General features: G+C 43.0%; 1 long non-coding RNA gene across 5 annotated transcripts in view; it reads left to right on the top strand.

Moving 5' to 3' along the window:
* The window catches only part of LOC120922620, a 39,391-nt gene that overhangs the window by 3,452 nt on the left and 18,366 nt on the right, over positions 1-17,573 (top strand). For 2 of the 5 annotated variants that reach the window (XR_005745391.1, XR_005745389.1), the window contains exons 1-3: positions 13,173-13,560; positions 15,458-15,521; positions 16,614-16,738. This is a non-coding gene — a long non-coding RNA (uncharacterized LOC120922620). Of the gene's footprint in view, positions 1-9,670; positions 9,795-13,171; positions 13,561-15,457; positions 15,522-16,613; positions 16,739-17,573 lie in introns of those variants that run through there. The other 3 variants (XR_005745390.1, XR_005745392.1, XR_005745393.1) reach the window with 3 other exon arrangements.

Below are 17,573 nucleotides of genomic sequence, written 5' to 3'. Positions count from 1 at the left end.
TGTGCACCCACAAATGAATTTAGGATGATGGTCCAGCTTGGTTTGCTAGGTTTCTTGTATATCCATGAAGCCTATTCTAGTGGTGTTTCTATACAATGCCAGTGATTCCCCTTCACTGGTCATTTTATGGCCACCCAGGTGCAGTGAAGAATACAAATCATTTTCTGGTTGCAGGCTTTGGTCCTAATGGCGCAGCATTTGTTTTAACTCAGACCATTGAGCAGGGATTTTTATTTATGCATTCTCAGCCAGGAAAGCATTTCATGGTTTTACCATGTCTTTCACATCCATGTGAACCGGGCCTTACAGTGGAGTTGATGTTATAACTTGTTTCAAAGGCCTTTATCCTTTTTGTGTTTTCAATGTTACCTCCATTTCATTATGTTGTAGCTGGCGAGATGACCATCAAGGCTGAAGTATGACAACACTGTGCTGTTTGAGAGTAAACTGAGAGGTATGTATCAAATTCAGTCTATAAATGCTGTATCCTGTGGCACATTTAAGTGAAACTTTTTTGTGTATCAAGCTTTTAAGCGGAGTTCCACCCAAAAATGGAACTTCTGCTTTAAGTGAACGTGACCCCCTTGACATGCCACATTTAAATAACTGGGGAAACTGTCAACACTGGCCCGGAAGTGATGTCACATGTCATTTCTGGGTCATCAGCAAGGAGGGGGAAGTGCACCTATGCCAGTCTCAGGCCTGCAGATCAGCAATCGGAGCCTGGGTTACTTGGGGTAGGTGCGTGGGGTGTGGGGCATTTTGTGGCAGCTCAAGCATTGTGTGGGGGTGTTTTTATTTTTGCCTTGGTGACCTAATGACTGTGGTTTGTCGAGCCCTTAAAAATGAGGAAGTACAGAGGCCGCCATTGCTGAAGCCTGATTTTGAGAAGGTTTGTTCTGGCTGTCTGGTGCATTGGATTCATGGCTTTGAGTGTCTGACCTGAGAAATATAAAATTCCAACAATCACAGAATGCTTGTTTTCAGACTAACTTTTTAAAGCCAAATTAGCCAGGCAACAAGTCCATTAGTTCCTGTACTGTTCAGTATGCCATAGCACAGTGGAAGTGAAGCAAAAAAACATCAATATGTTCCCAGTATGGAATTATCTAGAGTGGTTTTTATTTTATATATTTAAGCATAGGAAACCATAGTGCAGGGATATACAATTAGCGGACCTCCAGCTGCTTTAAAACTACAAGTCCCATCATGCCTTTTCCTCTGGGTGTCATGCTTGTGGCTGTGAGTCTTGCTATGCCTCATGCGACTTGTAGTTCTGCAACAGTTGGCGGTCCACTAATTGCATATCCCTGCCATAGAGGCTTCTAATATGGGTTTCTCCTGGAAGTTTCAGTTGCTAGGCTGTCATAACAATACTTTTAACCAGGACAAGTATGCAGAAAGACTTCTAGACTTTCATGATCTGCACACTTAGGGGTGACCTGGAACACATGAAGCCAGTTGTTGAGCATAACAGCAGGTCAATAATTTTGGGTCAGCAGTGAGCCTTTTTTATGACATGTTTAAACTTTGTATTTTTAATCTCTACCTCAAATGTTATCTCTTGTAGACATGTTGCCATTGAAAATGTTATATTTTCCATTATTGGAAGCCTTGACCACTTCAAGCAAGTTGAAGGCTGAACACTCCAAGCATGATGGAATCCATTTTCTCGCCTGCAGCATTAGTGGATGGTGGGTACCAAGAAAACGCATTAGGATGATGGTCTAGCTTGACTTGCTAGGTTTCACCAGAGTTATGAGCTTTTATTCTAACTCTTGGCTTGGGTTAGCCACACATTGGTGTGGACCCACAAATGAATTTAGGATGATGGTCTAGCTTGACTTGCTAGGTTTCACCAGAGTTATGAGCTTTAATTCTAACTCTTGGCTTGGCCACACACTGTGTGGACCCACAAATAAATCTAGGATGATAGTCCAGCTTAGTTTGCTAGGTTTCACCAGAGTTATGAGCTTTTATTCTAACTCTTGGCTTGGGTTAGCCACACATTGGTGTGGACCCACAAATGAATTTAGGATGATGGTCTAGCTTGACTTGATTTGTTTCACCAGAGTTATGAGCTTTAATTCTAACTCTTGGCTTGGCCACACACTGTGTGGACCCACAAATAAATCTAGGATGATAGTCCAGCTTGGTTTGCTAGGTTTCACCAGAGTTATGAGCTTTTATTCTAACTCTTGGCTTGGGTTAGCCACACATTGTGTGGACCCACAAATGAATTTAGGATGATGGCCTAGCTTGGTTCGCTAGGTTTCACCAGAGTTATGAGCTTTTAATCATAACTCTATCATAACCCTTAGATTTTGGGGACTAAGAGCAAAGTTCTTGTTCTGTTGGAAGTCCCTGGGTAGAATTTTGCTCCTAGGTTGTGGGTTGAGCTTTGTTGGAGCAGGGCAGGGCACTGCAACACTGCTACTTCAGACTCAGTTGGCCTCTTTAATCCACATTTTGCGCTTCCCTTGCAGGTTACCGGTTTCTAGGAGCTTTATTCTGCCATGTACAGGGATGGGTGGCAGAGCATTTATTTTACTCTGAAACCTCTTGGGAAAGTCTACAGAGAACCCCCGTTCTCTACAAGTAAAGGGTCTGCTGTTCTGAGACTGTTTCACCAGAGTTATGAGCTTTTATTCTAACTCTTGGCTTGGGTTAGCCACACATTGTGTGCACCCACAAATGAATTTAGGATGATGGTCCAGCTTGGTTTGCTAGGTTTCACCAGAGTTATGAGCTTTAATTCCAACTCTTGGCTTGGCCACACACTGTGTGGACCCACAAATAAATCTAGGATGATAGTCCAGGTTGGTTTGCTAGGTTTCACCAGAGTTATGAGCTTTTAATCATAACTCTATCATAACCCTTAGATTTTGGGGTCTAAGAGCAACGTTTTTGTTCTGTCGGAAGTCCCTGGGTAGAAATTTGCTCCTAGGTTGTGGGTTGAGCTTTGTTGGAGCAGGGCAGGGCACTGCAACACTGCTACTTCAGACTCAGTTGGCCTCTTTAATCCACAGTTTGCACTTCCCTTGCAGGTTACCGGTTTCTTAGTTGCTTTATTCTACCATGTACAGGGATGGGTGGCAGAGCATTTATTTTACTCTGAAACCTCTTGGGAAAATCTACAGAGAACCCCCGTTCTCTACAAGTAAAGAGTCTGCTGTTCTGAGACTGTTTCACCAGAGTTATGAGCTTTAATTCTAACTCTTGGCTTGGCCACACACTGTGTGGACCCACAAATGAATTTAGGATGATAGTCCAGCTTGGTTTGCTAGGTTTCACCAGAGTTATGAGCTTTTATTCTAACTCGTGTCTTGGCCACACACTGTGTGGACCCACAAATGAATTTAGGATGATAGTCCAGCTTGGTCTGCTAGGTTTCACCAGAGTTATGAGCTTTTATTTTAACTCTTGGCTTGGGATAGCCACACATTGTGTGGACCCACAAATGAATTTAGGATGATGGTACAGCTTGGTTTGCTAGGTTTCACCAGAGTTATGAGCTTCAATTCTAACTCTTGGCTTGGCCACACACTGTGTGGACCCACAAATAAATCTAGGATGATAGTCCAGCTTGGTTCGCTAGGTTTCACCAGAGTTATGAGCTTTTCATCATAACTCTATCATAACCCTTAGATTTTGGGGTCTAAGAGCAAAGTTCTTGTTCTGTTGGACGTCCCTGGGTAGAAATTTGCTCCTAGGTTGTGGGTTGAGCTTTGTTGGAGCAGGGCAGGGCACTGCAACACTGCTACTTCAGACTCAGTTGGCCTCTTTAATCCACATTTTGCGCTACCGGTTTCTAGGAGCTTTTTTCTGTTATGTACAGGGATGGGTTGCAGAGCATTTATTTTACTCTGAAACCTGTTGGGAAAGTCTACAGAGAACCTCCGTTCTCTACAAGTAAAGGGTCTGCTGTTCTGAGACTGTTTCACCAGAGTTATGAGCTTTTATTCTAACTCTTGGCTTGGGTTAGCCACACATTGTGTGCACCCACAAATGAATTTAGGATGATGGTCCAGCTTGGTTTGCTAGGTTTCTTGTATATCCATGAAGCCTATTCTAGTGGTGTTTCTATACAATGCCAGTGATTCCCCTTCACTGGTCATTTTATGGCCACCCAGGTGCAGTGAAGAATACAAATCATTTTCTGGTTGCAGGCTTTGGTCCTAATGGCGCAGCATTTGTTTTAACTCAGACCATTGAGCAGGGATTTTTATTTATGCATTCTCAGCCAGGAAAGCATTTCATGGTTTTACCATGTCTTTCACATCCATGTGAACCGGGCCTTACAGTGGAGTTGATGTTATAACTTGTTTCAAAGGCCTTTATCCTTTTTGTGTTTTCAATGTTACCTCCATTTCATTATGTTGTAGCTGGCGAGATGACCATCAAGGCTGAAGTATGACAACACTGTGCTGTTTGAGAGTAAACTGAGAGGTATGTATCAAATTCAGTCTATAAATGCTGTATCCTGTGGCACATTTAAGTGAAACTTTTTTGTGTATCAAGCTTTTAAGCGGAGTTCCACCCAAAAATGGAACTTCTGCTTTAAGTGAACGTGACCCCCTTGACATGCCACATTTAAATAACTGGGGAAACTGTCAACACTGGCCCGGAAGTGATGTCACATGTCATTTCTGGGTCATCAGCAAGGAGGGGGAAGTGCACCTATGCCAGTCTCAGGCCTGCAGATCAGCAATCGGAGCCTGGGTTACTTGGGGTAGGTGCGTGGGGTGTGGGGCATTTTGTGGCAGCTCAAGCATTGTGTGGGGGTGTTTTTATTTTTGCCTTGGTGACCTAATGACTGTGGTTTGTCGAGCCCTTAAAAATGAGGAAGTACAGAGGCCGCCATTGCTGAAGCCTGATTTTGAGCAGGTTTGTTCTGGCTGTCTGGTGCATTGGATTCATGGCTTTGAGTGTCTGACCTGAGAAATATAAAATTCCAACAATCACAGAATGCTTGTTTTCAGACTAACTTTTTAAAGCCAAATTAGCCAGGCAACAAGTCCATTAGTTCCTGTACTGTTCAGTATGCCATAGCACAGTGGAAGTGAAGCAAAAAAACATCAATATGTTCCCAGTATGGAATTATCTAGAGTGGTTTTTATTTTATATATTTAAGCATAGGAAACCATAGTGCAGGGATATACAATTAGCGGACCTCCAGCTACTTTAAAACTACAAGTCCCATCATGCCTTTTCCTCTGGGTGTCATGCTTGTGGCTGTGAGTCTTGCTATGCCTCATGCGACTTGTAGTTCTGCAACAGTTGGCGGTCCACTAATTGCATATCCCTGCCATAGAGGCTTCTAATATGGGTTTCTCCTGGAAGTTTCAGTTGCTAGGCTGTCATAACAATACTTTTAACCAGGACAAGTATGCAGAAAGACTTCTAGACTTTCATGATCTGCACACTTAGGGGTGACCTGGAACACATGAAGCCAGTTGTTGAGCATAACAGCAGGTCAATAATTTTGGGTCAGCAGTGAGCCTTTTTTATGACATGTTTAAACTTTGTATTTTTAATCTCTACCTCAAATGTTATCTCTTGTAGACATGTTGCCATTGAAAATGTTATATTTTCCATTATTGGAAGCCTTGACCACTTCAAGCAAGTTGAAGGCTGAACACTCCAAGCATGATGGAATCCATTTTCTTGCCTGCAGCATTAGTGGATGGTGGGTACCAAGAAAACGCATTAGGATGATGGTCTAGCTTGACTTGCTAGGTTTCACCAGAGTTATGAGCTTTTATTCTAACTCTTGGCTTGGGTTAGCCACACATTGGTGTGGACCCACAAATGACTTTAGGATGATGGTCTAGCTTGACTTGATTTGTTTCACCAGAGTTATGAGCTTTTATTCTAACTCTTGGCTTGGGTTAGCCACACATTGGTGTGGACCCACAAATGAATTTAGGATGATGGTCTAGCTTGACTTGCTAGGTTTCACCAGAGTTATGAGCTTTAATTCTAACTCTTGGCTTGGCCACACACTGTGTGGACCCACAAATAAATCTAGGATGATAGTCCAGCTTAGTTTGCTAGGTTTCACCAGAGTTATGAGCTTTTATTCTAACTCTTGGCTTGGGTTAGCCACACATTGGTGTGGACCCACAAATGAATTTAGGATGATGGTCTAGCTTGACTTGATTTGTTTCACCAGAGTTATGAGCTTTAATTCTAACTCTTGGCTTGGCCACACACTGTGTGGACCCACAAATAAATCTAGGATGATAGTCCAGCTTGGTTTGCTAGGTTTCACCAGAGTTATGAGCTTTTATTCTAACTCTTGGCTTGGGTTAGCCACACATTGTGTGGACCCACAAATGAATTTAGGATGATGGCCTAGCTTGGTTCGCTAGGTTTCACCAGAGTTATGAGCTTTTAATCATAACTCTATCATAACCCTTAGATTTTGGGGACTAAGAGCAAAGTTCTTGTTCTGTTGGAAGTCCCTGGGTAGAATTTTGCTCCTAGGTTGTGGGTTGAGCTTTGTTGGAGCAGGGCAGGGCACTGCAACACTGCTACTTCAGACTCAGTTGGCCTCTTTAATCCACATTTTGCGCTTCCCTTGCAGGTTACCGGTTTCTAGGAGCTTTATTCTGCCATGTACAGGGATGGGTGGCAGAGCATTTATTTTACTCTGAAACCTCTTGGGAAAGTCTACAGAGAACCCCCGTTCTCTACAAGTAAAGGGTCTGCTGTTCTGAGACTGTTTCACCAGAGTTATGAGCTTTTATTCTAACTCTTGGCTTGGGTTAGCCACACATTGTGTGCACCCACAAATGAATTTAGGATGATGGTCCAGCTTGGTTTGCTAGGTTTCACCAGAGTTATGAGCTTTAATTCCAACTCTTGGCTTGGCCACACACTGTGTGGACCCACAAATAAATCTAGGATGATAGTCCAGGTTGGTTTGCTAGGTTTCACCAGAGTTATGAGCTTTTAATCATAACTCTATCATAACCCTTAGATTTTGGGGTCTAAGAGCAACGTTTTTGTTCTGTCGGAAGTCCCTGGGTAGAAATTTGCTCCTAGGTTGTGGGTTGAGCTTTGTTGGAGCAGGGCAGGGCACTGCAACACTGCTACTTCAGACTCAGTTGGCCTCTTTAATCCACAGTTTGCATTTCCCTTGCAGGTTACCGGTTTCTTAGTTGCTTTATTCTACCATGTACAGGGATGGGTGGCAGAGCATTTATTTTACTCTGAAACCTCTTGGGAAAATCTACAGAGAACCCCCGTTCTCTACAAGTAAAGAGTCTGCTGTTCTGAGACTGTTTCACCAGAGTTATGAGCTTTAATTCTAACTCTTGGCTTGGCCACACACTGTGTGGACCCACAAATGAATTTAGGATGATAGTCCAGCTTGGTTTGCTAGGTTTCACCAGAGTTATGAGCTTTTATTCTAACTCGTGTCTTGGCCACACACTGTGTGGACCCACAAATGAATTTAGGATGATAGTCCAGCTTGGTCTGCTAGGTTTCACCAGAGTTATGAGCTTTTATTTTAACTCTTGGCTTGGGATAGCCACACATTGTGTGGACCCACAAATGAATTTAGGATGATGGTACAGCTTGGTTTGCTAGGTTTCACCAGAGTTATGAGCTTCAATTCTAACTCTTGGCTTGGCCACACACTGTGTGGACCCACAAATAAATCTAGGATGATAGTCCAGCTTGGTTCGCTAGGTTTCACCAGAGTTATGAGCTTTTCATCATAACTCTATCATAACCCTTAGATTTTGGGGTCTAAGAGCAAAGTTCTTGTTCTGTTGGACGTCCCTGGGTAGAAATTTGCTCCTAGGTTGTGGGTTGAGCTTTGTTGGAGCAGGGCAGGGCACTGCAACACTGCTACTTCAGACTCAGTTGGCCTCTTTAATCCACATTTTGCGCTACCGGTTTCTAGGAGCTTTTTTCTGTTATGTACAGGGATGGGTTGCAGAGCATTTATTTTACTCTGAAACCTGTTGGGAAAGTCTACAGAGAACCTCCGTTCTCTACAAGTAAAGGGTCTGCTGTTCTGAGACTGTTTCACCAGAGTTATGAGCTTTTATTCTAACTCTTGGCTTGGGTTAGCCACACATTGTGTGCACCCACAAATGAATTTAGGATGATGGTCCAGCTTGGTTTGCTAGGTTTCTTGTATATCCATGAAGCCTATTCTAGTGGTGTTTCTATACAATGCCAGTGATTCCCCTTCACTGGTCATTTTATGGCCACCCAGGTGCAGTGAAGAATACAAATCATTTTCTGGTTGCAGGCTTTGGTCCTAATGGCGCAGCATTTGTTTTAACTCAGACCATTGAGCAGGGATTTTTATTTATGCATTCTCAGCCAGGAAAGCATTTCATGGTTTTACCATGTCTTTCACATCCATGTGAACCGGGCCTTACAGTGGAGTTGATGTTATAACTTGTTTCAAAGGCCTTTATCCTTTTTGTGTTTTCAATGTTACCTCCATTTCATTATGTTGTAGCTGGCGAGATGACCATCAAGGCTGAAGTATGACAACACTGTGCTGTTTGAGAGTAAACTGAGAGGTATGTATCAAATTCAGTCTATAAATGCTGTATCCTGTGGCACATTTAAGTGAAACCTTTTTTGTTTGTCAAGCTTTTAAGCGGAGTTCCACCCAAAAATGGAACTTCTGCTTTAAGTGAACGTGACCCCCTTGACATGCCACATTTAAAAAACTGGGGAAACTGTCAACACTGCCCCCGGAAGTGATGTCGCATGTCATTTCTGGGTCATCAGCAAGGAGGGGGAAGTGCACCTATGCCAGTCTCAGGCCTGCAGATCAGCAAGCAGAGCCTGGGTTACTTGGGGTAGGTGCGTGGGGTGTGGGGCATTTTGTGGCAGCTCAAGCATTGTGTGGGGGTGTTTTTATTTTTGCCTTGGTGACCTAATGACTGTGGTTTGTCGAGCCCTTAAAAATGAGGAAGTACAGAGGCCGCCATTGCTGAAGCCTGATTTTGAGCAGGTTTGTTCTGGCTGTCTGGTGCATTGGATTCATGGCTTTGAGTGTCTGACCTGAGAAATATAAAATTCCAACAATCACAGAATGCTTGTTTTCAGACTAACTTTTTAAAGCCAAATTAGCCAGGCAACAAGTCCATTAGTTCCTGTACTGTTCAGTATGCCATAGCACAGTGGAAGTGAAGCAAAAAAACATCAATATGTTCCCAGTATGGAATTATCTAGAGTGGTTTTTATTTTATATATTTAAGCATAGGAAACCATAGTGCAGGGATATACAATTAGCGGACCTCCAGCTACTTTAAAACTACAAGTCCCATCATGCCTTTTCCTCTGGGTGTCATGCTTGTGGCTGTGAGTCTTGCTATGCCTCATGCGACTTGTAGTTCTGCAACAGTTGGCGGTCCACTAATTGCATATCCCTGCCATAGAGGCTTCTAATATGGGTTTCTCCTGGAAGTTTCAGTTGCTAGGCTGTCATAACAATACTTTTAACCAGGACAAGTATGCAGAAAGACTTCTAGACTTTCATGATCTGCACACTTAGGGGTGACCTGGAACACATGAAGCCAGTTGTTGAGCATAACAGCAGGTCAATAATTTTGGGTCAGCAGTGAGCCTTTTTTATGACATGTTTAAACTTTGTATTTTTAATCTCTACCTCAAATGTTATCTCTTGTAGACATGTTGCCATTGAAAATGTTATATTTTCCATTATTGGAAGCCTTGACCACTTCAAGCAAGTTGAAGGCTGAACACTCCAAGCATGATGGAATCCATTTTCTTGCCTGCAGCATTAGTGGATGGTGGGTACCAAGAAAACGCATTAGGATGATGGTCTAGCTTGACTTGCTAGGTTTCACCAGAGTTATGAGCTTTTATTCTAACTCTTGGCTTGGGTTAGCCACACATTGGTGTGGACCCACAAATGACTTTAGGATGATGGTCTAGCTTGACTTGATTTGTTTCACCAGAGTTATGAGCTTTAATTCTAACTCTTGGCTTGGCCACACACTGTGTGGACCCACAAATAAATCTAGGATGATAGTCCAGCTTGGTTTGCTAGGTTTCACCAGAGTTATGAGCTTTTATTCTAACTCTTGGCTTGGGTTAGCCACACATTGTGTGGACCCACAAATGAATTTAGGATGATGGCCTAGCTTGGTTCGCTAGGTTTCACCAGAGTTATGAGCTTTTAATCATAACTCTATCATAGCCCTTAGATTTTGGGGACTAAGAGCAAAGTTCTTGTTCTGTTGGAAGTCCCTGGGTAGAATTTTGCTCCTAGGTTGTGGGTTGAGCTTTGTTGGAGCAGGGCAGGGCACTGCAACACTGCTACTTCAGACTCAGTTGGCCTCTTTAATCCACATTTTGCGCTTCCCTTGCAGGTTACCGGTTTCTAGGAGCTTTATTCTGCCATGTACAGGGATGGGTGGCAGAGCATTTATTTTACTCTGAAACCTCTTGGGAAAGTCTACAGAGAACCCCCGTTCTCTACAAGTAAAGGGTCTGCTGTTCTGAGACTGTTTCACCAGAGTTATGAGCTTTTATTCTAACTCTTGGCTTGGGTTAGCCACACATTGTGTGCACCCACAAATGAATTTAGGATGATGGTCCAGCTTGGTTTGCTAGGTTTCACCAGAGTTATGAGCTTTAATTCCAACTCTTGGCTTGGCCACACACTGTGTGGACCCACAAATAAATCTAGGATGATAGTCCAGGTTGGTTTGCTAGGTTTCACCAGAGTTATGAGCTTTTAATCATAACTCTATCATAACCCTTAGATTTTGGGGTCTAAGAGCAACGTTTTTGTTCTGTCGGAAGTCCCAGGGTAGAAATTTGCTCCTAGGTTGTGGGTTGAGCTATGTTGGAGCAGGGCAGGGCACTGCAACACTGCTACTTCAGACTCAGTTGGCCTCTTTAATCCACAGTTTGCATTTCCCTTGCAGGTTACCGGTTTCTTAGTTGCTTTATTCTACCATGTACAGGGATGGGTGGCAGAGCATTTATTTTACTCTGAAACCTCTTGGGAAAATCTACAGAGAACCCCCGTTCTCTACAAGTAAAGAGTCTGCTGTTCTGAGACTGTTTCACCAGAGTTATGAGCTTTAATTCTAACTCTTGGCTTGGCCACACACTGTGTGGACCCACAAATGAATTTAGGATGATAGTCCAGCTTGGTTTGCTAGGTTTCACCAGAGTTATGAGCTTTTATTCTAACTCGTGTCTTGGCCACACACTGTGTGGACCCACAAATGAATTTAGGATGATAGTCCAGCTTGGTCTGCTAGGTTTCACCAGAGTTATGAGCTTTTATTTTAACTCTTGGCTTGGGATAGCCACACATTGTGTGGACCCACAAATGAATTTAGGATGATGGTACAGCTTGGTTTGCTAGGTTTCACCAGAGTTATGAGCTTCAATTCTAACTCTTGGCTTGGCCACACACTGTGTGGACCCACAAATAAATCTAGGATGATAGTCCAGCTTGGTTCGCTAGGTTTCACCAGAGTTATGAGCTTTTCATCATAACTCTATCATAACCCTTAGATTTTGGGGTCTAAGAGCAAAGTTCTTGTTCTGTTGGACGTCCCTGGGTAGAAATTTGCTCCTAGGTTGTGGGTTGAGCTTTGTTGGAGCAGGGCAGGGCACTGCAACACTGCTACTTCAGACTCAGTTGGCCTCTTTAATCCACATTTTGCGCTACCGGTTTCTAGGAGCTTTTTTCTGTTATGTACAGGGATGGGTTGCAGAGCATTTATTTTACTCTGAAACCTGTTGGGAAAGTCTACAGAGAACCCCCGTTCTCTACAAGTAAAGGGTCTGCTGTTCTGAGACTGTTTCACCAGAGTTATGAGCTTTTATTCTAACTCTTGGCTTGGGTTAGCCACACATTGTGTGCACCCACAAATGAATTTAGGATGATGGTCCAGCTTGGTTTGCTAGGTTTCTTGTATATCCATGAAGCCTATTCTAGTGGTGTTTCTATACAATGCCAGTGATTCCCCTTCACTGGTCATTTTATGGCCACCCAGGTGCAGTGAAGAATACAAATTATTTTCTGGTTGCAGGCTTTGGTCCTAATGGCGCAGCATTTGTTTTAACTCAGACCATTGAGCAGGGATTTTTATTTATGCATTCTCAGCCAGGAAAGCATTTCATGGTTTTACCATGTCTTTCACATCCATGTGAACCGGGCCTTACAGTGGAGTTGATGTTATAACTTGTTTCAAAGGCCTTTATCCTTTTTGTGTTTTCAATGTTACCTCCATTTCATTATGTTGTAGCTGGCGAGATGACCATCAAGGCTGAAGTATGACAACACTGTGCTGTTTGAGAGTAAACTGAGAGGTATGTATCAAATTCAGTCTATAAATGCTGTATCCTGTGGCACATTTAAGTGAAACTTTTTTGTGTATCAAGCTTTTAAGCGGAGTTCCACCCAAAAATGGAACTTCTGCTTTAAGTGAACGTGACCCCCTTGACATGCCACATTTAAATAACTGGGGAAACTGTCAACACTGGCCCGGAAGTGATGTCACATGTCATTTCTGGGTCATCAGCAAGGAGGGGAAAGTGCACCTATGCCAGTCCCAGGCCTGCAGATCAGCAATCGGAGCCTGGGTTACTTGGGGTAGGTGCGTGGGGTGTGGGGCATTTTGTGGCAGCTCAAGCATTGTGTGGGGGTGTTTTTATTTTTGCCTTGGTGACCTAATGACTGTGGTTTGTCGAGCCCTTAAAAATGAGGAAGTACAGAGGCCGCCATTGCTGAAGCCTGATTTTAAAAAGGTTTGTTCTGGCTGTCTGGTGCATTGGATTCATGGCTTTGAGTGTCTGACCTGAGGAATATAAAATTCTAACAATCACAGAATGCTTGTTTTCAGACTAACTTTTTAAAGCCAAATTAGCCAGGCAACAAGTCCATTAGTTCCTGTACTGTTCAGTATGCCATAGCACAGTGGAAGTGAAGCAAAAAACATCAATATGTTCCCAGTATGGAATTATCTAGAGTGGTTTTTATTTTATATATTTAAGCATAGGAAACCATAGTGCAGGGAAATGCAATTAGCAGAACTCCAGCTGTTGCAAAACTACAAGTCCCATCATGCCTCTGCCTCTGGGTGTCATGCTTGTGGCTGTGAGTCTTGCTATGCCTCATGGGACTTGTAGTTCTGCAACAGTTGGCTGTCCACTAATTGCATATCCCTGCCATAGAGGCTTTTATTATGGGTTTCTCCTGGAAGTTTCAGTTACTTGGCTGTCATACCTATACTCTTAACCAGGACAAGTATGCAGAAAGACTTCTAGACTTTTTTGATCTGGAACACTTGAAGTCAGGTGTTGAGCATAACAGCAGGTCAATCATTTTGGGTCGGCAGTAAATATTTTTCATGATATGTTTAAACTTTGCATTTTTAACCTCCACCTCAAATTTTATCTCTTGTAGACAAGTTGCAATTGAAAATGTTATCTTTTCCATTATTGGAAGCCTTGACCACTTCAAGCAAGTTGAAGGCAGAACACTCCAAGCATGATGGAATCCCTTCTCTTGTCCGGCAGCATTAGTGGATGGTGGGTACCATGAAAACATATTAGGATGATAGTCCAGTTTGGTTTGCTAGGTTTCACCAGAGTTATGAGCTTCTATTCTAACTCTCGGCTTGGGATAGCCACATATTGTGTGGACCCACAAATTAATTTAAGATGATAGTCCAGCTTGGGTGGATAGGTTTCACCAGAGTTATGAGCTTGTATTCTAACTCTTGGCTTGGGTTGGCCACACATTGTGTGGACTCACAAATTAATTTAAAATGATAGGTTTCACCAGAGTTATGAGCTTTTATTCTAACTCTTGGCTTGGGTTAGCCACACATTGTGTGGACCCACAAATTAATTTAAGATGATAGTCCAGCTTGAGTGGATAGGTTTCACCAGAGTTATGAGCTTTTATTCTAACTCTTGGCTTGGGTTAGCCACACATTGTGTGGACCCACAAATTAATTTAAGATGATAGGTTTCACCCGAGTTATAAGCTTTTATTCTAACTCTTGGCTTGGGTTGGCCATACATTGTGTGGACCCACAAATTAATTTAAGATGATAGTCCAGCTTGGGTAGATAGGTTTCCCCAGAGTTATGAGCTTTTATTCTAACTCTTGGCTTGGGTTGGCCACACATTGTGTGGACCCACAAATTAATTTAAGATGATAGGTTTCACCAGAGTTATGAGCTTTTATTCTAACTCTTGGCTTGGCCACACATTGTGTGGACCCACACATTAATTTAAGATGATAGGTTTCACCAGAGTTATGAGCTTTTATTCTAACTCTTGGCTTGGCCACACATTGTGTGGACCCACAAATTAATTTAAGATGATAGGTTTCACCAGAGTTATGAGCTTTTATTCTAACTCTTGGCTTGGCCACACATTGTGTGGACCCACAAATTAATTTAAGATGATAGGTTTCACCAGAGTTTTGAGATTTTATCATGACTCTCATGGGCTTGGGTTTAACCACCAGATTTGGTGGTGACCAGGTTCTGGGGTCTAGGAGCGAGATGTTATGGTTCGGTTGGAAGTGTCTAGCATGGATTGAGCCCCTGGGGGTGTGAGTGGGGTGGGCGAGCCTTCCATGTAATTCAGTGTCGACAGTGTTGCTTGCCCTGCCCTGTCATGCTGGAAAACGTGGTTGGCTCCTTCATTCACATCAGTCTTCAGCTTACCTTGAAGGTTACCGGTTTCTAGGAGCTCTTTCTCTGTGAAGAGATGCAGGCAGGGCTGTGGATTTCACTCTTTGATCCCTCTTGGGGAAGTCTACGGAGAGCTTGGGCAATGCTCTCGCTCTCTGGAAGTAAAGGGTCGGCTGTTGCAAGGCTGTCTAAAATTTCTATTGTGAGCTGTAGTTGGGCATCTGGACTGGTTGCTAGGCTGTTCTGTAGTAGTGGGTTTAGAGACTGGGTCAATCTCAGTCCTTGCTGGACTGGGGGAGAAGTGCCACTCCTCCGAGAAGGCCGGGGCTAGACCTGATTTAGTCTCCTTGCTCACTGCTCCGGTTCTTCCTGGCAGTTGGTCTAGAAGCTTAATTATGGCTTACAGTGGGAATGATAGATTTTCTTATAACTGTTCATTCTTTCTTCCTGGGAATACAGACTTGCTTTTGGAATGGTTTTCAGTTGTTCTTGGTTGGCGTATGAGGGCACCATATTACAGTCAACAAACTCTTTGGCCAGGCCAAAATCAATACTCTCTATTCTTGGGTCAGACTTTAGGTATTGGGTCAGAATCCTTCTCTCCTTAGGGGGGAAAGGGTCTTGATACTTGCCGCTCCCACAAAATGGCTATACTTCAACGCATTAGCTAACTTCATACGGTTTCACTTGTCAATATATGTTCGTTACGACAATGCCAAATTCCTCAGTTTTGCCGCTTATGTTTTCATGTGATTCCAAAGCTTATCTTTATATTGTAGCTGGCGAGATGACCATCAAGGCTGAAGTATGGCAACACTGTGCTGTTTGAGAGTAAACGGAGAGGTATGTATCAAATTCAGTCTATAAATGCTGTAATCTGTGGGACATTTTAAGTGAAACTTTTTTGTGTACCAAGCTTTTAAGTGGAGGTCCACCCAAAAATGGAACTTCTGCTTTAAGTGACTGTGAGCCCCTTGACATGCCACATTTGGAAAATGGGAAACTGTCAACAGGGGCCCGGAAGTGATGTCTCATGTCATTTCTGGGTCAGCAGCAGAGGGAGGGGGGGGGGGATAGCAGATGTGCACCTATGCCGGTCTCAAACCTGCAGATCAGCAAGCCGAGCTGGGTAGGTGTACGGGGTGTGGAGCATTTTGTGGCAGCTCAAGCAGTGTGTGGGGGTGTGTTTTGTTGGCCTTGGCGACCTGACGTCTGGGGTTTGTCGAGCCCTTAATCATAAGGAAAGTACAGAGGCCGCCATTGCTGAAGTCTGATTTTGAGAAGGTTTGTTCTAGCCATCTGGTGCTTTTGCCTCAACACTTTGAGTGTCCTGAGAAATATAAAATTCCAACAATCATAGAATGCTTGTTTTCAGACTAACTTTTTAAAGCCAAATTAGCCAGGCAACAAGTCCATTAGTTCCTTTACTGTTCAATATGCCATTGCAAAGTGGAAGTGAAGCAAAAAACATCAATATGCTCCCAGTATGGCATTATCTAGGGTGGTTTTTATTTTATATTAAGCATAGGAAACCATAGTGCAGGGAAATGCAATTAGCAGAACTCCAGCTGTTGCAAAACTACAAGTCCCATCATGCCTCTGCCTCTGGGTGTCATGCTTGTGGCTGTGAGTCTTGCTATGCCTCATGGGACTTGTAGTTCTGCAACAGTTGGCTGTCCACTAATTGCATATCCCTGCCATAGAGGCTTTTATTATGGGTTTCTCCTGGAAGTTTCAGTTACTTGGCTGTCATACCTATACTCTTAACCAGGACAAGTATGCAGAAAGACTTCTAGACTTTTTTGATCTGGAACACTTGAAGTCAGGTGTTGAGCATAACAGCAGGTCAATCATTTTGGGTCGGCAGTAAATATTTTTCATGATATGTTTAAACTTTGCATTTTTAACCTCCACCTCAAATTTTATCTCTTGTAGACAAGTTGCAATTGAAAATGTTATCTTTTCCATTATTGGAAGCCTTGACCACTTCAAGCAAGTTGAAGGCAGAACACTCCAAGCATGATGGAATCCCTTCTCTTGTCCGGCAGCATTAGTGGATGGTGGGTACCATGAAAACATATTAGGATGATAGTCCAGTTTGGTTTGCTAGGTTTCACCAGAGTTATGAGCTTCTATTCTAACTCTCGGCTTGGGATAGCCACATATTGTGTGGACCCACAAATTAATTTAAGATGATAGTCCAGCTTGGGTGGATAGGTTTCACCAGAGTTATGAGCTTGTATTCTAACTCTTGGCTTGGGTTGGCCACACATTGTGTGGACTCACAAATTAATTTAAAATGATAGGTTTCACCAGAGTTATGAGCTTTTATTCTAACTCTTGGCTTGGGTTAGCCACACATTGTGTGGACCCACAAATTAATTTAAGATGATAGTCCAGCTTGAGTGGATAGGTTTCACCAGAGTTATGAGCTTTTATTCTAACTCTTGGCTTGGGTTAGCCACACATTGTGTGGACCCACAAATTAATTTAAGATGATAGGTTTCACCCGAGTTATAAGCTTTTATTCTAACTCTTGGCTTGGGTTGGCCATACATTGTGTGGACCCACAAATTAATTTAAGATGATAGTCCAGCTTGGGTAGATAGGTTTCCCCAGAGTTATGAGCTTTTATTCTAACTCTTGGCTTGGGTTGGCCACACATTGTGTGGACCCACAAATTAATTTAAGATGATAGGTTTCACCAGAGTTATGAGCTTTTATTCTAACTCTTGGCTTGGCCACACATTGTGTGGACCCACAAATTAATTTAAGATGATAGGTTTCACCAGAGTTATGAGCTTTTATTCTAACTCTTGGCTTGGCCACACATTGTGTGGACCCACAAATTAATTTAAGATGATAGGTTTCACCAGAGTTATGAGCTTTTATTCT

The sequence above is a fragment of the Rana temporaria genome, unplaced genomic scaffold, assembly GCF_905171775.1.
Source record: "Rana temporaria unplaced genomic scaffold, aRanTem1.1, whole genome shotgun sequence".
NCBI lineage: Eukaryota > Metazoa > Chordata > Amphibia > Anura > Ranidae > Rana > Rana temporaria.
Note: the sequence above shows the minus strand (reverse complement) of the source record. Positions and strands in the feature narration are given on the sequence as shown.